Source organism: Copadichromis virginalis, linkage group LG18, assembly GCF_057382275.1.
Source record: "Copadichromis virginalis isolate Kocher_CV1m ecotype Utaka linkage group LG18, C_Virginalis_male_GT1.1, whole genome shotgun sequence".
In the NCBI taxonomy this organism is placed as follows: domain Eukaryota; kingdom Metazoa; phylum Chordata; class Actinopteri; order Cichliformes; family Cichlidae; genus Copadichromis; species Copadichromis virginalis.
The window spans coordinates 22,412,250-22,435,462 of NC_140635.1; the positions used below are offsets into that span (position 1 = coordinate 22,412,250).

The 23,213-nt window shown below is 43.0% G+C and overlaps 1 long non-coding RNA gene across 1 annotated transcript; it reads right to left on the reverse strand.

The window, feature by feature from the left end:
* Positions 1-3,435: 3,435 nt before the first annotated feature.
* On the reverse strand, positions 3,436-13,109 carry LOC146687821 (uncharacterized). Its single transcript, XR_014916516.1, has 3 exons — positions 12,886-13,109; positions 5,621-5,658; positions 3,436-3,467 (listed from the first exon to the last, which is right to left on the reverse strand). It is a non-coding gene; the product is annotated as an uncharacterized LOC146687821 (long non-coding RNA).
* Between the last annotated feature and the right edge of the window lie 10,104 nt (positions 13,110-23,213).

The window sequence follows — 23,213 nt, forward strand, 5'->3', positions numbered from 1 at the left end:
GTTGACCTGTATAGTAAGCTGTTGCCGGCTGCGAGTCAAGTAACTGCCAGAGGTTTCCTTACTACGGTTCGGGGCCGCGGATCTGGCGCGGTAACACTGGTTAGTGTACTCAACGTAAATTACACACGAACAACATGAAGCTACTCATGCAGAGAAGAACGGCTGCTGCTGCCGTCATCATCCGTCATCATTTCTGCTACACTGGCAGGGCTAGGGGCCAGGACTCTCCTCTTCGTGTTTTTGGGGGATGTTGCTAACTCTGGGTCCAATAACAGGCACCACACCCGCAGTAGATGTGCCCGGTGTGAGGTCTCGCAGCATTTCTCGGCGTATAACAAAATGCTATACGTCACCAGGTGTTTCAACAGATTCGAGGAGTTACCTCGTTTGCACAGTATCACCTTAAAGCACTTGTTGCAGGCTGCTGAGTTTGCATCTTTTGCTGTGAAGTACAGCCAGACTTTGACCGCTTCGCCTTGGGCGTTTTTAATCTGTAGCTCTGCTCTAAAAGAACGTACGTACCTGGGCCCGCCTACTATCCTGGGAAACCTAAAATGATTGGCTATAGAATCCAAAGTGACATCTCAGGAAAAAAAAGCACCGAAATGTGCGCTGCTTTTCGGTCTGGTTACTACCGTTTATGTCAGAACCGGTACCCGTCCCTACTTACTATCATCATTATCATAGAGTCTTTTAAAGAAAGCATCTTATAACAAAGTGGGTAAAGACCATTTTTAACATTTGTTCTTTAACAAGTTATCCGTTATTTGTCGACACAACACTGGTTCATCCCTGGAGTTCGTTGCCCTTTTTATGCTTGAATCCTTCATAGAACAAGGTCAGAAGTGAAAAAGCAACCGATGTCCAAAGAAAAAAAACTACAGTGCGAGCGCATTATTATTTTCTCAATACTAATGTGATGTATTTATCTCAACAAATTGATAATTCCCAATTTATGTAGCACTTTTAATTACACCAAACCAAAGCCAGGGTTGGAAATGATTTAACTGTAACACTCTAATGTTGTTGTTTTTTTCTGTAATGCTCCAAAGCAATTTAAAATTTTAAAGATTAATGACAAGGAATGCACTTCTGTAAAAAACAAACAAAAAAAAAACCCAAGATCAATTAAAAATTAAAGCTAACCAAAATACTCGGCTGTGGTTGGTCAGTTTCCCTCAGCTACTCTATGCTAAATAAATGATACATGATTTCCACATCGTTACAGAGGGAGGCTGTGTGTACAGCTCAGCACTAGATGGGGGTAGTGTCACTTTGAGGTGCTGTGAAACAACGTTTCAATAACACTTGGATTTGTTTCCAGCTCAAGTCTGTTCCCGAGGTTTCTTCTCGTGTCTCTCAGCATCCCAGCTTCTTACACACTGGTTCACACGATGTGGGCTTTCACACTGTTCCCTTTATACATTTTATGGTTTGGATAACTTTCCGAGTTTAATTTCAACAAAACTGTGATGACACTTTTATTTATCGTCTCTTGCCATCAGCTGCGCCTTTTGGCGACACCAACAAGGCTGAACAAACCGAGCGTTTTCTCCTGTCGCATGAATCCATCCCAAATGACAGTCCGAAGCCACGCTCACGGCCACTATTACATCACCTCCACTCTTCTGCACCACTGCACAGAGTGCTTTTCTATGAATAATACAGAGAGACTTGGGAGGCGGGGGTACACGGACATGGGACTTGGTGACTAAATGACACAGATGACAAAGATCGTTCTTACGTGAAACACGAGTTAATCCGAACAGTAAATAATCACATCAGCCTAATGAACTGATTCAACTTTATTAGTTTAATTGACAAATCAGTGACACAAACATTCTTACACCCATACATCACATGTGTGAGCTTTGGGTTCACCTTACTTGAATTACAGAAGTCGTTGCAGGCGGCTACAATGAGAAATGGCAGCGGTGTGGCCGGTCCCAGACTGCGAAGGAAGACAAGGTTATAGACTGCTTTTTTCCCCCTCCCCATGAGACAGCAGGCTTTAGCATAGAAGGAAAATGACATATTGCACCGTGAGATCACCAGACAGGTCCTCTATCTTAGCCAGCGCACACACACACACAAACAAACAGGGGCAGGCAGGAAACCTCTCATGAAACTCAAACACAGATAATGAGGCATCCTCGGTGAGAAAGGTGGAAACAATCGACTTTATACAGCCGGAATTTCCTTCCTTCTCCCAGCACGTTTGCATGAGGGGGAACATCGAGCAAAATCTAGTGAAAACTAGATAATCGTTTATCTACTGCTGTAAGCTTTCTGGAGTTTTTGTTCTCCCTGTCCTCCCTCTCCATCAGCCCGTCTCTCTTGCCAGCACAGGCGCACAGTTAACGCAGAGTTAACTCAGCTCAGTGTATAATTAGACAAACAAAAAAGAGAGGGATGAAACATCTAAAGGAGAAGAGACTCCAAATGATTACACATTCACTCCGCTTCCTTCCCCCTTGCTGCACACATAACCATCAATTAGAGGAGAGGAGGATGAGGACAAGCAAGCAGCCAGGAGTCTATTTGTGTCTCTATCTCTCCTTCTCTTTCCCCTTAAGACTCCCAGCACCGAGGAGGGAGGAAGGAGGGAGAAAATAGAAGTGAAAAACAAGAAGTATATAAATAAAATAATCAGAGTGCCTCACATCCGGCCGACTGATTGGCTGAGACGCGAGTCAGGCAGATCTGGGCCACAGTTGCACTCATTGTTCAGTGAGCTTTTCTACACAGTCCAACCCAGCGACAGCAATGAATGTTGATTGTGACCTTAGGTCTTCGGGTACAGTGGAAACAGAGTGTCACTTTTGTGTGCGGCGTGGCTGTGTGCGTCTGTTCTCGTCACCGGATTTTCATGCAGCCACTTTGCCCCTTTGTTCATTTTTTTTTTCTTCCTTCGCTCGTTCCTGACGCCGTCGGAGCGAACCACGGGGCACAGTCAACGGTCGATGGTTTTTTGTGTCCATACCAAACTCACCGACAGCGTTGAATGTTCACCGAGGCAAGCAAGGCGAGGAAGGACGGCAGCTGTGACCGTGAGCCGAGCTGACACGGGAGGCAGGGTGTGGAGGAAGAGGAGGGAGGAGAGCCAGTCAGACAGGCATGGGACAGGGCAGGGGGACGGGGACGATGCTCAGAACCACAGAGGTCAGGTTGCGTAACGAGAGGACATAACGACACAAGACAGTGGCAGAATGAGTCCGCTGTCCTCAGGGCAATGACAGTTCTGGTTATGTTCCCCGCACACACACACACACACACACACACACACACACACACACACACACACACACACACACACACACACACACACACACACACACACACACACACAAAAGCATCACGAAGCATACTTAAGCTCAAGCATAAGCTGAGAGGCTCTGCTTTAGAGCTTTACTACCACCTCATTAATCAGAGGAACATCTTCAGATGAAAATTGCTCGTAACAGCATCTGAAACACAGATGAAGAAAAAGTTGTTAGCGCTGATATCCCACTGTCTTCTCTTTAAAGACTGATTTCACACACATGAAAAAAGAAGAAGAAGAACACACACGCAGACAAACATTTTCTCCATTTCCTCCTGTGGTGTGTAGCCATGAGGATAAATTTGGCTTCTTTTGCATAGATTTTGTGAGATCTGTCTGAGCTCTTTGATTTATGCCGTTTTCTTTTTTTGTTTTTCTTGATCACAGCATTGAGAAAAAAAACATTCAAAACGTTACATACCGAAACCATCTTTCCAGAAACAAAGTCCCAGCTTCTATAAATAACCCACATATCATTCTGTCAGCGGTGTTCATTAGAGCCATTTCTTCACTACAAAGTAGTGCTTCCATTCATCTTCAGTCTTTTTGTGGTGGAAGCATAAAATAAAATCTCAGAGACAAATATCTGGGCACTGGGGAGAAAATGGATTTCTGTAATTAGGCTGAATTCTACTAAAATATAATAAGCATATGCTTGTATTTCTACTCTTTAAAGACCCTGTGAGCAGTTCTGCTTAACCATCTTCAATCCTGGCACAGGTCTTATGGACACCGAGTCCGGAGAACAATACTGACGTCCTGCTGTGAGCTCCCTTTGTCCGAAGCGGACCAGTATCTGAGGGAACAACTGCCGGCGGTGTCAGTGCACTGCTGCACAGAGCAGGGGCTGACGTCAGGTTGGTAAACGCTGATCTATGGTCATTCATCGCCCCATTTCATCGGCTTAGGGTGCTGATGTCATCGCGCGAGCTCGACCTGCATCCATTACTCTGCTGGGGCTGCTGGGAGGCCAGCATGAGGCTAGCGTGATAACGCCCCGGCTGCAGCGGATGAGTAATGCGCCATATTACTGCCGCTGTAATTCAGTCATAAAACAGACAATTTGTTTTTTGGTTCTTTGTCCCGTGCGTACGCCGCGTCTTTGAATTACTGCCTCTGAATTCTGCCGTGGGATGCTTTCCTCTGTGTACATGCAAAGATGTTCAAGTCATTTTTTATTTTTTTTAAATGACAGGAATACATTAACTGCTAAATAAAATGCACCATAATATTTAATGATGCTCAGCAGATAGCAGGTCTGTAACATCACGTGTTCGGATGTTTCTCTTCTTTCTGACTGAAGCAGAGGTCTCTTTTTCTCCCGGGGTGAAGCAGGGCAGCTTCTGATAAGAGCCTAAATTCATATGTCGAATTAGATTGTCCCTACTCCATCACAGTCACACACACACACACACACACTTACACCTCGCCCCCACAATAAGACCTAAAATGAAAAATAGGCGGAGGGTCGAAGGGAGAGGAGAAAAAGGGGGCTTTGCCATGGCAACCCCAGTGTCAGCCAGCCATTTCTACTTAATCCCCCCCCCCCCCCCCCCAGTTCAATGTCGCGCCCTCTGAGAGACCCCCTCTCTACAGCTGAATATTTCTTTTGTGCTGGTAGACTTTGCGTGTGTGTGTGTGTGTGTGTTAGGGAAGGAGGGGGTGACAGAGGGAGGAGGGATTGGGGTTAGAGGTGGGTAGATCATAGCTATCCCAGTTTAAATGGGGGGCCAAGCTGCAGGTCACAGAATCTCAACATTACACCGGGGGCACAAACCAGAGATCAAATCACACACACACACTCAGATATATACATTTAAACACTGTATTGATGGAGAGTGATAATCATTTCAAATAGCTGATAATTGCGCCATATGGCAAACAGCCGTGCCTTTCCTCCCCGAGCCTATCAACAGCTAACTCCACTTCTTTTTCTTTTTTTTCCCTTTCCACTCTGAAACTCTCATGGTCTCTCGCTCTTGCCCGAGCAGGCCACTCTACATTACTGACAAAAGCGGTTATGGAGGAGTGGGTGGGGAGAGGCGTCAGCTGCTAGACAAAATAAAAAGGCCTCTATTTGCTCCTGACAATAAACGTCCCCATCTTTGGAGCTCCTCCACAGCTGCAGCCAAGATAGGCTTTCATTTCTAACTGCAGACTAATAGAGAGCGGTGTCTCCTTCCTCCACTGTATAAGCGGATTTGGCATGCAGGATAAAATTCAAGAGGTTTATAGCCATCTTTCTGTGACGCACTGTGAATATTTTTGCAAGAAAGTGAGTGCTGTGGTGAAGTATACCTGACTGAAATCATCTTCACGGAGCCGGGTGGGAAAACCTAGAAGACAAGAAAACGCAGGAGGGTGTTTATTTCAATGCACAGAACAACAAACACAAAAAAGAAGGAAAAGAGTACAATGTTTTCTTACAATTAATTGGATTTTCACTAGAAAGTTTCCTAATCAACCCACGATTAATTGCCCCGAGTTTGCTCAGGAAATCCCTAAACGCACTTCCCTTGAGGCTGAGCGATGGAAGCGGGCAGAGGAAGTGCCAGCGGTGTGTCTCTGGGGTGGTCCAATGTGGCCGTGGGTGAGGCTTTAATGTAGCTGCGTGTCCACTCCAGTGTATACTGTACATTCAGTCATAATGACTAACAGACCTGCAGTCTCCCCGTAGGGGCCTCACATGCCACTCCATGCCTACACATGCATACGCTCCACTTTAATGACGGCTCGCAGACTTTATTTGAAGTCTGCTGTGCTGTTTGCAAAAAAAAAAAAAAAAGAAGAAGAAGAAGAAGAAAAAAAACGAAGCTGGATTTTCCATGAGGAAGGAAAAATACAACTTTGAGCATCGACGTTGCCTATGTTGGACTAATAAGTGACCCGGGAGGGCTGATTATATAAAATGGGCATAAATCAATTGAAAATATGGACAATAATTACAGCTTGGCTGCTTTGCCGTGGTTCCTTTTGCTCCCATATATAGATGTGGGCTTGCCAAACATCTGGCTGGGTTATAGTATGCGCCATAGGCTACAGACATAATATTAAAAAGTATACTGCCAAGCAAACCTGGCCAAAGCTTTTTAAAGTCAATGTGCACATTTTGCAGCCTCGGGCTAATGTGTTTTCTTTCTCCATGTTCTGTTTTGCATTTAAGCCTCTGAACCCCGAAGCTGCAGCAATGAAACACTGCTACGCTCTCCTTCTTCGCAGCCCCCTCCCTGTTTTAAAAAAAACGATTATTATCTAAGCCAAAACTGACTTAACAAACGTAAAAGTGCTCCGTGCCAATCCAGTCTATTAGAGAGCAAAGGGCACATTGTAACATAAGGCTCAGAGTCTGTTCAACAAGTGCGAAGACATAAAGCAAAAACAAAGGCCCCGAGTTAGTGCCCTGGAACTGATTGGCAGGGTGGGGTCACTGGGTGACCCCTGACCTTTTTAACCTCCAGGAATGTTGTCATGCTGGTGTGTGTATTGTTCGAGCCTCCCTGAGGCCAGCCGAGCTGAGCGTCAGATTAATGTGAGCGCTGAGTGTTTCTGGGCCCCCTTCCCTCCAAAAAAAAGAAAAAAAAAAACTTTGTCTTTCTTCCCCTAATCCCTTCTTTTCTGCTGTTCGTCCTCATATTTCAACAAACAAAAGGTATCAACAGGTCTGAGAGTGGGAGTGGGTTGATGTTGACGGTCTGAAGAGCACATGCACGCAGAGAGGCCTCCATAATGTGGGTGCCAGGCTGACTCTCGTTGCTAATCTAAATGAACTAGAAACAAGCTTTTTTGTTTCTTCTTCTCTCTCACTCTTTTTTTTCGATCACTCAACAAATAAACTACAGTTTTTATTGGTCCACGGTGCAGATCTAAGAGATCTCTGTATCCTGAGGCAGTCTGAGAGTCTGGCTCTGGAGGAGGTCACCAGCAGCATTAGGAATCCGACAGATGAGAGGGCCAGACAGACAATTACTGGCCAGGTACGTCCTTTATACCCACCTAGGGCTGGTCAGAGGAAATGGAGGAATTTATGATGTCATAAAAAAGTGCCAGGAGAGAAGTGCCTGAGAACAGGTTGTCTCTGGACCTGGAGCCATAAAAGACTCCTGCGGCTTCCGCTCCCACCCCCCGCCCCTCCTGACAACACTACACTGAGGACCAATATAGAAGATTTAATGAAAAAATATATCATTTGCTCATAAAATTAAAGGCATTTTCACATCATATTGTATGTTTTTAGGTTTTTAGACTCACCGACGCCAAAATGTCCTACAGCCCTTATCGAGCCTTAAATGTAACACTGTGAAGTTGAACAGATTTTGTTGCTTTTAATATCTTAAAAGTGGCTTTTATTTCTTTCTTTTTTTTCTTACTGGTAATTGAAGGTAATTCCTTCAATTTTGAAGAAAGCAAAACACCCAATGTCCGTGTCCCCTTTTACTGAAGAGAGGATCCAGCAACATTTTTAAATGGCATACGTATTTATTTTTTTGATATCTCCCTTAAATTTCCCCCACCCATCTTTTAACAATTTCAACCTCGGTTGCTGGTTCATCTTTTAACAGCGAAGCACCATCTGTCAGCTGAGCAGGTGTAAGGAAGCGAAAGCTCAAAAAGCACTCTGCGCAGAGACAAAGGATATCCCTTCCTCCTTTACACGCGCACACAAACTCACATCTATAGGTATATACGCGGCGCTGCTCCTCCTACTACAAAAAGAAAAAAGATAGAGACACGCTCTCAGCCTCGGTGCTTGTTAAAGAAAAGGAAGAGAGAAGGTGGTCATTTGCCCTACAGCCTCGCTAAGGAGGTTTCCCATTGTAAAAATGAGTGGCTGCACAGCCCCGTTTCCTTTCATCCCTATACTTGAGGCACGCTGCCTTTGTCTCACAGAGGACACAACAACCAGCCTCCCTGCTACGCTAGACTGGTCAAATACCTGGGAACTACCCCTGGCCCGGTGGGAAAAACAACAAGAGGAGTTTGAGGAGGAGGGTAAGGTGTGAGTGTCAATCTGTGGGGTGGAGAGGCTGATCGTCTGAGAAAGCCTGTTTAGTATTAAATCAAAGCAGTGAGAGAGAGCTATGAACACTTTTAGCCAAAATACACAAGAAAAAAAAAGAGGCTAAACTTTGTGCAGCTGAAGTGATGAATTAATTCAATTAACATCTGCTTTTAATCTTCTTTCAGTTTTTCCCTTCAAAGGTAGCAACTGCATGTGTTCAACTACGAGCTCCGAGGTTAAAGTGTTATTTTTTCCCTCTCCCCGCTCTCCCCTCCTTCCAGTTCTGCACTTTCATGCCAGCTCAGCATAATGAAGGCAGTTCCTGTATACGAGGTACTGTAGGGGTGAATTGAGTTTAAGTCCTCCACAAACCCGGCTGCAGCCGGCTGAATGCAAAGCTTTACGTTCCAGTCCACGCGGCCTGCCTCGGCAACCAGACTTCAACTGTCACACCTCATAAAGCAGAGCCCAAGCAGCGGGGTTGTGTTTAAAGACAGGCGGGGGGAAGATAAGGCAAAATAAGGACAAATACTGAAGGAAAAGGAAAAGTAAAAAAAGACAGAGAGAATGCGTCCATTCAAGAAACTGTCGAGAAGAGGGTGCAAAGCTCTCGACAAAAAGCGGAAACTGCGGTGGCGCGTCTCCAGTAGAAGAAAATATAGATTTGGGGACAAATTACAGCAGCAAACACAAGAAAGAGGGAATTGTTAACACCATGACCCTCACTTCTAATTTCTAGTTTTGTGCTTGGCTGTTGAGAGAGAAGTGAGGACCCACAAGTTTATTTTCAAATTGTCCACAAAGAATGCCAGTCATTTCCTGGCGTTCCCCACTTCCATATGAAAGCCCCCCTTTCCTTTAGGAACAATGGGAAAGATTCCAAAATTTCCAATGGGGAGTTTCTTGTGCAGAGATACAATAGAGAGCATGTAGTGACAGAATGGAGACGGGCTGTTTCTCTCAGCAGCGACAGGTTCAAGGCTAGTTTGTGTCTTACGGTAGTTTGAGATTAAACACCGCAACCACGACGTGGGAAAAACGAGCAGATTAGCCGATCTGCGTCTGGATTTTTAAATCTGTTGTTTCTCATATCTTTATTGGTCAACTACACTTTGACCCTTTAAGATAAAAGCAGAAGAAGAATCAGGCTGTTTGGGGGAAAAAAAATATGTAGGCATGGGACGGGTAAAATCTGATTATTCCAGAGATGTTTAACTTGTTTTCTTAGCACCATAATCAGCATTTCCCACGACTACTACTCTATAAATTTACCTGTAACACAAAGCCAGACAACCATTTTCTTTGTCTCCTCTCGTCTTTGTCTCCTCTCAGAACCATAAGAAGAGCAAAATAATAAATCAAGCTAAGACCAATTATTCTGCCCAGTTGGATAATAGCAGGAGAAACACAAGAAAAGCAGGAGATAAAATGCACAGAGACTCAAAGGCTCGATTTCGATCACTGAGACTGATTTCTGATATTGTGCAGTCCAATCATATATATGTGATTGATTCTTACTCTTTTCTTGGGTTAGTCATTTCAAATAAACAAACGGCCAGCGCAGAGAGAAGAAAAAGAGCATTTTAAGATCTTAATTTGGGATTTTGAGCTGCTGCGAGAGAAAGGCCATTTCTCGGGAGCTGAATTTAAGAAGTAAGGAAAAGGCTGAATTAAGTAGATCTTATTTTGGACTGTTTCGTTCCTCTGAGATGTGCGTTGATCTGCATATCAAACCCCTCCGAATATGGTCGTAGATCAAGTGTACCTACCACAGCGAGGGTATTCCCTGATAGCAGCGGCGTCCACCACAATGCGGCAAAAACTCCTCAGGAACAGCTTGAGAAACACGACAAAGGTCCAACAATCCTGGAGGCCCACCCATCAAGAGGTGCAATATTGGTGCAAGACAAGGTGGGCGTTCACAATGTTATGGCAAGTGGCTTTAATGTTGCTGCTGATCAGCCGACGTGCAAAGAGTTTAAATGTCATCTGCTTGTGAACGGGCCAGTAGGCTTTTGAAAGCCACCTGGCTTGACCCAAGCGGACCTGAGCCGTTGGCTAGACAAGAGGTTAGAGGTCATACACTCATCTAGACACGCAGTATGTCACAATGCCTAAGGCAGGGTGCAGGGGTCTCCATTACCTAGCCTTTCCATTTACCCATTACCCAATCAGACACACACACAGGGGAAGAACAAACACACACAGGATCCTGTTGATATGAACGCATTCAGGCCTAAACTTCCATTTAGCTGAGATGCATGGACATACCGCAAGGTTTCTTCACAGGAGTTGTGAGATTGTATTGTATTGGCTGTTTTGGATCCTTAGACAGAGACGGATTTATAAAAATATACAAGATGTAACTAGTTTTTTGCTATTTAAAAAAAGGCAGTCGTGCTGAATGAGTGCAGCTGAACTGAGCTGTGCTATCCTCAACACTTTCGTCATCCAGGAGTTGAATTTGAGCCAGAATGAACGAATCGGCGAACCCCAGCTGCTGTTGCTGATGATGATCCCCTGTGCCATCGCTGCATTTCCACCGACATAGACGAACTAAAGCAACAATAATGTTTAATTGGAACTGTTCTGCGGACTCTGTTGAGAAATAGATGCCGTGTAATGGAGGAACAACAGTGATCTGCGGCTGAGAGCCTCTCCGCTGTGATAGCAGGTTGCTTCTCAACATAATTGCAGGGTGCAGCTGATGAAACTCATCATATGTGATAATGAGCTATGCAGGAATGATGATCATAGATCCAAGCAGGAGATAAGATAAGCCAACATCCAAACCGCCCCTGCGTCCACATTACAGCGGCAGGAAGACGCTGGCTTTGCTCCGTTCACTTATCCCACCCCGATAACTCTCTGAAACCGAATTAAACAGCTATGCACCTGGACATTGGTTGCTCTGTAATGTGAGGGAGCAGCTTTTTCTACTTCACAGGGGACACGGCTAAAGTGAATTAAATGTAACTCAGTCCTGACAGGGATGGAAGCGAGGCCATCACAGCTGATCACATCAGTGCCTATCAGGAGTGTTCTTCCACCACACGGCTTACTGAGACTGATTTTCCCACTAATTTATGTAAAAGAAATTAAAGTACACGCAGTTAAATGGCTCTCGGCAGTAGGTAAATGTTTTTTCTTCAATTCCATTGATTTTTCTTTTCATCAAATCACTCTGTGAGTAATCTATAGTGGGTAAAATGTAGTGCTGCACTAAGCGTCTAGACCTACTATATCCAGATGGCAAAAGAATTTATGGAGACTGCCTCATTAACCTTAAGGCATATTAGTGCTTGGTACCACGTGTCTATAAGCTAAGCAGTGCAGTTTCTGAAGTCTCCTGGCCTCAGCTGCATTCAACTAACTGGAGGGTCAAAGCTGTGCTGCTTATCAGGCCTCTATGCCCCAAACTGAGTGTGCAGTGCTTGTGATGGAGTGTGTGTGTGTGTGTGTGTGTGTGTGTGTGTGTGTGTGTGTGTGTGTGCCCACCCTGAAAATGGCAGTCTGGCTGTTTTGTTTTTTTCGCCATGTGCCGAAGGCCCAAAAATTCCGGGAGGAAGTCAGATGCGCAACAAGCTGTTTCCGAGAATTCAGGATGCGCAAATACAGCAAACGCTTTTCTCTACTTGCACTATTCCAGTCCCAGCGTACATCTGAGGATAAACCACACATCAGCAGACACGCGTGCATGATGTGGAATCCCTTCCCCAAAAACAAATCATGTTTCAATTGCAACACTTTGTTCCAGCGCCTGTTTATTTTGTGGCCGCGTTACGCACCCATCCACTCAGACGGACCACACCATGAGTCACGGCTTGGCGAGAGACGGGTGGCGGCTCTGAACGACCGCCGTCTGCTGTCTGCGCTTCAGGTGTCTCCCACTCAGGATTCTTTGTGGGGCAGGAGGGCTGGCTGTAATGTCGATACAATGACAGATGGTCCAAACAAAGCCGGTACGCATTGTTCGGCTGGGAAAAATAATAGACACCATTTATCAGCCGACTTTCAGGCCTCAGTGTGAACGAAAGACTGTCTGCTGAGTGAAAGCAGTCAAAGTTATGCTGCACTGAAGCCTCTCGGCGTGATTCTTTTGAGCTCTTTTAAACACACCGTTAAAACTTTCCGAGAAGGGAGGGCAGCGTTTGTCTGCCCACCGTGTGCAATCGACGCGTCTGCGAGAGCGTTTTTTTTAACTGAAGTGCGCTTTAAAAGGATTCATACTTGCCAAAGCAATCGGAAATCGCCCTTTTCCCCTTCTCTTCCTTTAGTCACACGGATGCCCAGAAGAAGAAATGAGTGGCATTGAGAGCTAAAGCCGCCTCGATAGTACCGAGCGACAACCCGGAGTACATCACACACCGCCACAGAGTTTCACATCCAGCCACGTATTAATCAGCTCATTCATACTTTATTAAAAAAAACGCACATATATAAAAAAAAGATGCATCATCTCTTTTTAACTAAACCGCCGGTTTTGCGCCGACTGCACCGGATTAACCAAAAAAACACCACATCCCCGTTTTAGGTTATGCATTTGACATGATGGCATACTCACAAGATTTCCCTTCACCCTGCTGGTGAAGCAGCAGGACTCATTCTCCTGTCGCGGGGGCGCTGATCGCAGTTTCTTCTGATTCTGCAGCGGGGAGTATTTCTTTTCTTTTTTAATTTTTTTAATTTTTATTCTTACTCCCATCTTCTTCATCCGACACCAAGTCCACGCACTGACTGGGCGCCTGCCTCTCTGATCCACAGATTACGTCTGTTTGAGGGGCAGAAGGGAGGGCATCCGGTTTACAGGGATCACTGAGTGGACTGGGATTGGCTCAGAAGAGATAGCTTGATAAAATGCGCGTCGGCTATTGGACACAGGGCCGGCGCGGAGGAGGGGGCTGAAGGGAGGAAGCGCAGGAGGGGGTGTCCATCGTGCATTATTCAGGAGAAACCGGGTGGGGAGTAGAGGAGGAGGATACTCAGGGCAAAGAGGCATATGCAGACAATGCCCCGTGTCTCAGAAATTCAGATTTCATTGGTGGGACTTATCCTCCACAGTTTTATGGCTTCCCATAATCTCTTCATATGGACTCAGAGTGAAACTGGAGCACCCAAGTGCGTGTTATTAGTGTTTATAAAGACCTCAGCGCACTTTATGTAGGCTCAGAGACCGCTATAATAACCCACATTACGGCATAACTTAATATGGGAAAAATGATGTAGCAGCCTATAGAGAAAATCCTAAATTTTACAGCATTACAGCAGCGTGCTTCTGCAGGGTTTTTTTTAATCCGTCTGCTTGTCCTATTTTAAGATTAATTTAACAAAAAAATATGCAGAGCCATTCAGATGGAAGGGAATGACTATAAATAAATCAAACAACTATTATTCTGCAACATCAAACCTCAACGCTGTGTGTGTGTCTCTCTCTCTTGCTGTGTGTGTCCCTAAGCACAATGTTTATGGGGCCCTGAGTGTGTGTGTGTTTCTGCTGTATGTAGGCTACGACAAAGCTGGAACTGCAGAATTTTCCACACAGGAGCAGGGGAGGAAATGGTGCATGGATAATTCTGTCTTCAGATCCTCTGGTACTCACTCCGAGAGTAGTCGGCTGAATCAATACAGCTTAAAGCTTTCTCATGTTCCCCCTTCTCACATACTGTTGAGAGGCAGCGCGGTCCGAGCTGATCCATTCTAGGTGAGATCCTGCTTTTAAAAAAACCCACCACTCTGGCTCTATAATTATAATATTAAATCACCTCTTGACCTGTAACCCTCCTGAACACACTCACTCACATTCGCATCCGTAACACAGACAGTGAGTGGTTAACCTGTGCGAGCAGACAGAGAAATCCTAATAACCACAGCAGGGGTCTGTCCAGTAGCCATGGTGATTGAACACATTTCTCCACACAGCAGAAAGGCGGCGTGTCTGTGGCACACCACACAGGCCTTTATAAGGCCCAGACCCATGCTAGAAGGAAGGAAACACCAAGTGGAGGATCACACCCCGTTTCATTGTAGCTCTACGATTTTACGACAGCCACGAAGAAGCCGCAAAACGAGGAGGCGCCGCTCTCGTCCCTGTTAAACCTATAAAATAAGCACGCTCAAAGCTCCAAACAAAGCGCCACATCATTCGATTATTGTGTGCATTTTGAAGGCTAATTTGCATAACTGGTGGGAACGGTGCTCTCGAAAGTAAAGCACCTAGATTTATTCACTATTCGGTCTAATTTCCAACATCCAAATGAGAGCAACAGCCTTGGCTTGATTTCCGTTAAGCTTCTAATCTGTCTTTCCTCTTAATTTAGCCCCAGCTTCAATCACAGCTCTTTCACAAATCTAACCACGTGGGTGTTTATGCGCGCGGCTGCTATGGTGTGAAAACCTTATAATTCCTTAGTCGGTGCAATTCATCTTTCCTTTTAAACCAAAGCGTCACATGGTTCTCGGTGACTTTAAAGAATCTGGGTGCCCCTTTTTGACAAGCTATAGTGAAATCTAAAGTTCAGGGTTACCTTTTAGCTGACCTTCCTTTTGTATTTGATCTGATATGACATGGAATTCATCAGAAATGCAAAAGACACTGAATTCACAGAATTACATGTCATTAGTTGTTTACGATTGTTTCAGCGGTCCATTTTTAGCGAACACCACTCCTGTGTTCTACAAACACATTGTGTGAGCTAAACCAAACACAACACCAAACAAGACAAGATATCATACAACAGCACTGCTATTTAATGAAACTTCCTCCTGAAGACCTGTGCGGCGTCTGATGTGCTTGTCCTCTTCATCAGTTTTGCACTGGGGCCCCCCACTTGTCTTTCTGCTTTGGTTAGGGTCAGCTCTGTTCTGTGAGAAGGGTAGTATATGTGTGAAATCCCGGGGTTTCGGGCTGGGTGGGTTAGTTTTTTTTGCATGAAATTCCCTTTCAGTTCTGCTGACTTCACCAGGAAAGAGTCTTTTCGGTGATTAATAAATGCAGGTGTAACATGATAAACTTGCACAGTGACAGTAGCTGAAAACGGCCTTGCTGTAAAAGACAAACTGAAAAGATCCTTTTTGTCTGCGTTTAATTCGATGAACCACTCCTGGAACAGAACGATCCGTTTATCACAGAGCTCTCCACTGGGTTGGAATGTTCTTACTAGCGTGTTAACATTTATAACTACAGATACAAATTTAAAGCCTCATTTAAAAGAAGAAAAAACACCCCACATTTACTCATTACATACATCACATAATAACTCCAAACTTAAGGCTTCTTTGTTTGCTTGTGTTTTTACACTGGTAGAAAATGCACACTAATGCGAGAGCAGTTTTAAAATCAGTTGATTTTTTAAGGTATTTGTACTTTCATTGAGCCCTTCCATTTTATTCTGCTTTGTACTTCTAGTTAAGCACATTTAAGTTTCTTAAAAGCTAGCCTAGGTTGACAATCTAGATGACTAATTTAGAATCACAACATAACTATGAACGTGTCTTCTAACTGTGGAGGGAGACGAAGGCCAGAGTAAAGTAAACTCACAGAAAAACCCCAACGAGCTGGTGGATTCAAACCTGTCATCTCATTGCTGTGAGATGACAGCGCTAACCACTGCACCACTCTGTGTTATAGGTTAGCTCCAACTTCCTCAAACAAAACAACCCTCGATGCTGTACAAAATCCTATAATTTTACATCACCATGTGGATATTTTGAGCATGAGTTCACTGAACGGTGCTTTGATGAGTGGTCTTATGTTTTGTTTGCATCTCATTAGGACACATACACGCAAGCAGCGGGACGGCTGCCGTACATTTTGCGGTGGCTGGCTTTCATGTTATTCTACTGATACGTAGTGATGTGCCAAGAAGCACTGAAATCCATTGCGGACGCATAATCACATCTGATGTAAATAATGCACATTTTAAAATCTGCAGAATACAAAGTACGTCAGCTTTGCATATGAGGAGGAAAAGCTAAGTTTGGCAAATATCAAGCGTGTACTCTGTGCATTTGGAGAAAAACACTCACTGTAAAGAAATAAAACAGGAAAATTAAAAGGATTCCTTTGGATTGTTTGGAGTATTTGTTATAGTGTGGTGTTTCTCTAAATAATGCATCAGTCGTTACTAAAAACCATTTATAAAGTGATACACATAATCATTCAACTGTTCTGGATGATTTCATCTCCTGCAGATGAATCTAATAAACTCCAAATGTGTTTTCGTCTGTGTGACAACATGCCTGTCTGCTGAGTTTATAAAAAGCTGGCTTTTCCCCCCCTTCTTTCCGAGGACAATGAGGCTCAATTGCAGCTGCGTCCGCGTAAGCTCGACTGATGTACGTATTTACACTTACTTCCACGTGCCACGCAATCCGGGAAACGAGCCGGCGCCGGACTCAAGGCAAGATGATAAGAGTCCAATGTGTTACTGTTAATTTTCATGACAAGCTGAGGCTTAAAGCCGTGGATGTTCCATACTGTGCCTAGTAAGAGTGACATCTCCAACTGCTTCAGTAATGAGCTGTCTAACATGCTGTCATCCACTACAGATGGAGAACATACAGTGGGCCACCCAACACTTTTGATAATCATCCAATCAGAGACGTCTTAAAGGAATAGTTTGACATTTTGAAGAATGTGCCCGTTTTCTCGCAGAGATTTGAAAAGCTTGACGCTTCATATCTGTAAACTGAGAGTGTTAACTTTGCTTAGGTCAAGAAGTATAAACACAGGGAGTCTAAATGTACCAACATCTCTAGAGATTTACAAATGAAGGGTAGAAATAACACACAGTAGTACAGATCAGCATCATTTGGTTGGAAAAGTTATTTTAGATTCCTGCTTTTATCTTATGCTAAGCAAATGTCTGACAGCCGGTGCTTCACATTTAAGTTAAACAGTTCCTTTAAAATGTCCTTTACATACAAGATACATCTACAGCTAAACAACATAAAAGGCTTTAGTGGATTTCAGGAATCTGGATTCCAGGTTTCTCAGAGCACGGGGGATAATACCAATATCCGTAAGTACCTATAAAATCCAGGTTATCGTTAGACACACACAGGTTTTGTTTACTTGATGGGTCAGAAAATCTTCACATAGCTGTTTTCTAGTAACTCTTCTCATACTGATAATTGCGAACCAACAGCGCGAGCGCCTCATCTAACACCATCGACACTATGTTAAAGTCCCCGCCAACTCTGGACCGCAATCCCGTGCGCGGCTCTGCCATCATGGATGCCTCCTGTTGGGTTTCATTCGTGCTCGATGCCAGAAGCGAATTCGGCGTCTCAATTAATCACTGAGTTTCTAATGGAATGCTTCCCTTCAGGATGAGGCCCATCACAGAGGGGGCTGCAGTCAGTGCTGTTGGTGAAGCTGCTCTGATTGCCTGAATACACTCCCAGCTTTGGAGTCACTGCAGATGTCTGCTAATTGTGGTGATTATGGTGAACGGAGGGGGGTAGGAATATGTAATGAATTTCCCATTGCTTTCACGCCTCACATCCTTTGGTTCTGTGCATCTGCTATAAAAGCAGAGCATCCGCAGGGTTTGGAGACGGACAAAAGTGACATGGTGGATTGGGCATGGGCTTTTGGATGGGCAGCCATTCTAGCACCAAGTGCAGCCAGATTGGGTCCATTTATTCTTTTAGTTTTCTTCATTGCCGATACAAAGCAAGTTTTAATTCCTCTCCTCTTCACCATGTTCTTATTCTTTCACTTCCTTTCTCCCCTGCTTTGGGTGGGTGACTTTAATAACATTTAACAACCTTTTTTCATTGGATAGAATTAGAGCCATCAATTTGACCATCACTATAAACTGGGGGGCGGGGGGATTCTCACACTAAAAAGAGGCTGAACGAAGGGGGGAAAAGAGGAGAAATAGAGGAGGGAAGAAATTAGCTCTCATATAGGCTATATCACAGATTATATAAATGGGGGAATCCCCTCAGCGGAGCTTCCTGTTTCATTTAGAGGTTATAGCGAAGTATAAAAGAATAGAAGGGGTTAAATTTAGGGGCTAAAATAGTCCCGAATGTGCTGGCATCTTTGGCTAATGAGCATTTAAAGCAGAAAGGCAGATTAATACTTAATACTGAGGAGTGAGCACATTTTCGTGCGCTGCAGCTTGGTGATGCTTTCAGCTGACGGCATGGAGATACTTGTTCTGTAATAAGAATGTAACGACACCCCACGACCTCACACACTCTCAGGGTTGTGTGAGTTTGACTATGTGAGCAGGTACAAATTTCCCTTTTTTGGGATTAATAAAGTCATCTGAACATGAATCTGGATCCCTCCACCCGTTCCTTCTTCTGACAGTACAGCTGTCATTAAGTTCCCACATGCTGTACTTCAGCATCTATAGTTTTTTTAAGAGCAATTTCTTTAGATGCGACTTTTCGAACAGCTTAACAAACACATACTGCATCCTGTTTCTGTTCAGAGGACAGTGAGTCTGCTAGCTAAATGGACTATGTGCCAGACTAAGAAAGAAGACAGAACAAATGATTTCCAAAGGTAAGCACTGACGTGTGGTAAACTAATTCTGGTTTAATTCTATATTTCTTTACAGTTTTAATTGGCTGTTGAATGTGTTGATAGGTCGGGGGGGTCCATTCTGTGAATATCTTGCAAAACAAACTGAACCACACTAATTTTGTGTTGCTCGAAGGTTACATGAAAATATGAGGTAGTTAGTGCAGGCTAAACTGGTTACATTTATGGTAATGTACTGTGTTGAACTGGTGCAGAGCAGATTGTGTTGTTCATGCTCAATGCTAGATTAAATCAAGGGCAGCAGACAGCAATTTAAATTTAAGATGATGATGCTGATTAGATTCACTCACCGAATTCATCCTTTGTACAAGCTTTAAACTGTACAGGGTTGGAAAACCAGCATGATTATGTAACCTCTGCTTATATCGTGTTGAATTTCTTTGGCTAAACAACAGTGACTCTCAGAGCAGCTGCAGCAGCACAGGTCACATATAAGGATGTAATATAATTTCACACAGCTTGAATAGAAATGTAACTTCACTGCAGCTGAGAGTGAATGAATAGTGGCATTGTAAAGCGCTTTGGGTGCCTTGAAAAGCGCTATATAAATCCAATCCATTATTAATCCATTATTATTGCAGCTCAATATAAAAAATTATTGTGACATATTTCTAAGTGACCCTGTCATAAGGCCTTTACACAACTGATGCATAAAAATGTGTTTTGGGCTCACTTATTCATAATACAGCCTGATTTCGCTGGATGATTTTTTTGTGGCATTTAGCTCAATTTATAGGATCAGAATAAATAGAGCTGACCAGTCAGATCACTGTATTTGGCAGCAAGTGACCTACTAGTGCAAAACATACACTAGTACTGAATATACAATGATACTTACCTCTGACATACAGCTAGACACTGCTTGGTGTCAATCGGCTGTCTGAAATTATTTCTCTGCCTCCTCAGATGTGGTCCCAACTCTGCCAACAAGAGCTCAAACTGCTGGACTGACATCCTAAAATATGTACGAAACTGCCTTCTATTTTGAATTATATGAATCTGTTTCGTATTTTTCTTGTTTAGAAACTAGCTCGTCATGGTTTGATGTTAAGTTCGTTTTTTCACATTTCATTACACAGGAAGTTCAGATCTCATGTTGCTTTTTCACAGCATGCTTTTTGTGTAAAGGCCTTCAGGGTTATCCTAGCTGCCAAATCCTACTTTATCCCCCAATTAGAGCTCATAGCTAGTTCTTTTTAAATTTCTTTTAACGCAAGCATGAAAGTATAAAAAAATGTTGACTTCCTACACCAATAACAAGTAACAGAGAATTTGAAGCAGTGGCTACTTTGTAGCTAATTGTCACTGTCAACCAGTAGTTTGGAAGCTTGTTCCCGCCACAAAAATCAAATTTTCAAGTTAGTATCTCTAAGTCTTACTCATTTAGAAACAACATGTAATTTCAAGATGCTTATTTTTTGTTTTTTGTGTTTGTTTTGTTGTTTGAAATTATGTAAGCTAGATACATAACTCGAGTGGTTATCTTGAAATTTTAAGTTATAAAAAGTTACAAATTATTGAGGAACAGCAGTAGAATTACAATATGGACTGATTCTACCGCTGCATTATCATATAATAATATTATTATATATTTACTTTGTTTACTATAACTAGATTAAGAGATTGAAAACAGCTAAGCTATAGTCAGGCAGAAGCTAGCTTAGCTTAGCTGAGAGTAGAGAAAATATTTAGACTTGCTCATTCTCATAGGTGTGTAATTCATAAATAAATATATATGCTTGTTTATTTTATATATAACTTATGAACTGAAAAAAACAAAAAGTTATGGTTATTTGGTTGTTCTATCATTTTCTTTCTTTAACCCTTTAAAACCTGTTGGAGCAGCATGCTCTGTTTTGCGTAACTATTTTTAAATCCCTGTAGAACCGGTGTTCTGAGAAACCATCCTACTCTGACAAAATGTCCTACCCGTATTAAAATTTGACAGTGACTTGCGACTAAACCTAACCCTGCCCCTAACCATAACCATAACCTTAAGAAATATTCCGGATAGGTGAGAGAAAAAGAAGTTAATTCGGGGTTGGTGTTGTGCGCATGCACCGAGTCTGCGCAGAACCATTGGATAGGATGTTATTTCAGGTAGGATGGATTCCCAGAAGTACACTAGTGCAATAATTTCTTTTGCTTAAGAAACTGCAGGAGTTGTACTTACATCTTATGCCATCAGCTTATCCTAAGTCACGGTTTCCTTCCACATATGGCTTTGCAAAAACTGCATAAAAAGCACTTGCAGCAACAAAAGCATAATATTCCAGAAACATGCTTTGCCATCCGATCAGCTGTTCATAACACTTCCTATGTTGGAACAGACCTCAGCATGTCCGCCATTACCTGCCCGAAACCGGAAGTGACGTCATTTCACAGAGAATGTAGTTTTTGTTTTGTTTTTTACCTTTGGGACCTTATATGCCTATACTGGTGTTTTTAAAAGTCATGTTTGACTTCATGCTTTTCTGAATAGTTTCTGGGATGCTTAGAACTCAAATTGCACTGCTGGAAATAGTTTCTTTTTATGCACATGCTTTTTTTGTTTGTTTTTTTCACAAATTTGCATTACAATATTTATTTTTGTTTTTCCTGCAATATATAAAAATTGGTGTATCTCAAAAATAAAACTATGAAGACACTCAAAATACATTTCCTGTTGTTGGAAACTATTTTGTGCAACTTTTTTGTATTTACAGTTTTGAGGGATAAACCTCGGAAATTTCTCTAACTAACTCTTTTTTTTTTTGTAGTTTATTGCACTTTTTTGCAATTTATGTAGTTATTATGCACTTAATGCATACATATTATTAACATTTGGGCTATGACGGTTGTATTGATGTATAACAACTTGAAATGCTCCCAAAAATGGCACTACAGCATGTAAAAATATAAAGATAAGCTCCGGTGGACTTGGTTATATGGTAGGTCTTAAAGGGTTAAGTTATCTGCTAACTTAAGCAAAGCTAAACAGCTCCAGTTTGTGGCCTCAAATCTAAGTGACAAACATGAATGTTGTAATCTTCTTATTAACATTAAGCAATAAAACCTAAGTATCAAACTGTTCCTAATTAATTATCTTCAATTTTATATACTAAGAGGAAATATTACATCACCTTAACCGTATCTTATATCGGTGAAACGCTCCAGCAAGCAAAAATAAACAAAATCGGGGATTCTTTTAAAAGTATTCTCCGTGTCAGGACATTTTTTTTTAGGAGAAATAAAAGTGGTACTAATTTAAAAGCTGTATGTAAATTGCTTGTGCAGAGTAACAGGCTGTTAAACTGAGCGGATTATACATGCAACCTGAATTTCTGCACATTCTGCTCTTTATGGTTATCATGGCACTATGGACATGCTAGTCTGGACAGTGAACTGGAACAAATCATATTCATACATTTAGCATATTAATGAAGCTAAATATCAAACGTTCTCTCCCCTCTGTTGCAAATGCAAGCACGCCTGATTTATTGTGGATGTGCTTTTTTTTGTGCAAGGCAGGAGAGTTAGCTAATTCCTTTGGGGCGAGTGCCCTTCCTGTCACACTGATCAAAGACTTTCTTTTGATATGAGCATAAACTGCTCCATGCCGCATCACCGTCAATGTCTGTGCATGCGTGTGAGTTTGTGCGCGTGCGCTTGCACAAGTGAATGTCTGCGTGTTGTGTGCACATGAGGTAAGGTGGGAGCTCTGTGTGTTCGTATCCATCCCCCCATCACCAGAGGCTGTATTATGCATTGTTGTTGGCATGGCCTACATGCTCATCCAAGCATGGTCCAGTGTGGTACAGTACACACATCTTCCCATCCCCGCTGCACTCCCTTGTCGTGTCCGCAGGCCCGCTTCATTTACTTTTGCTCCTGAATTAATGCTGGTTAACTGTCACATTAGCTCAGATATGTTGGCTCACTTTGTCAACAGCATAAACTAGCCTCAGTATGTGATAGTTTATTTTTGCCTTGATACACAGAACACGCCTGAATGTGTGTAGGCTACCTAAAGCTGCACCCATCCATCCATAACCTTTATCTTAATCTGAACAAAATAAACTGTTGCGTAAGCTTTTAAAGCTGTATGCTGCTTTAAACAAAAATTGCAGAAAAATGCAAAACTTTCCCTCAGAGTGGAGCACTGGCCGTAACGCAGGTGTTTCTTTTAGTGTTCCAGTGGAGGCCAAAAACAGTGGGTGGGCAGTTGTGGGGTGCTTGTTTGAATGAGTGCATGGCTTTGTATGCGCACGTCTTCTCATGTACATGTGTGCGGAGAATATATTTGCTCGCCAGGAGCAAGTGTGTTAAATTCTCTTAGCATGTGTGACGAA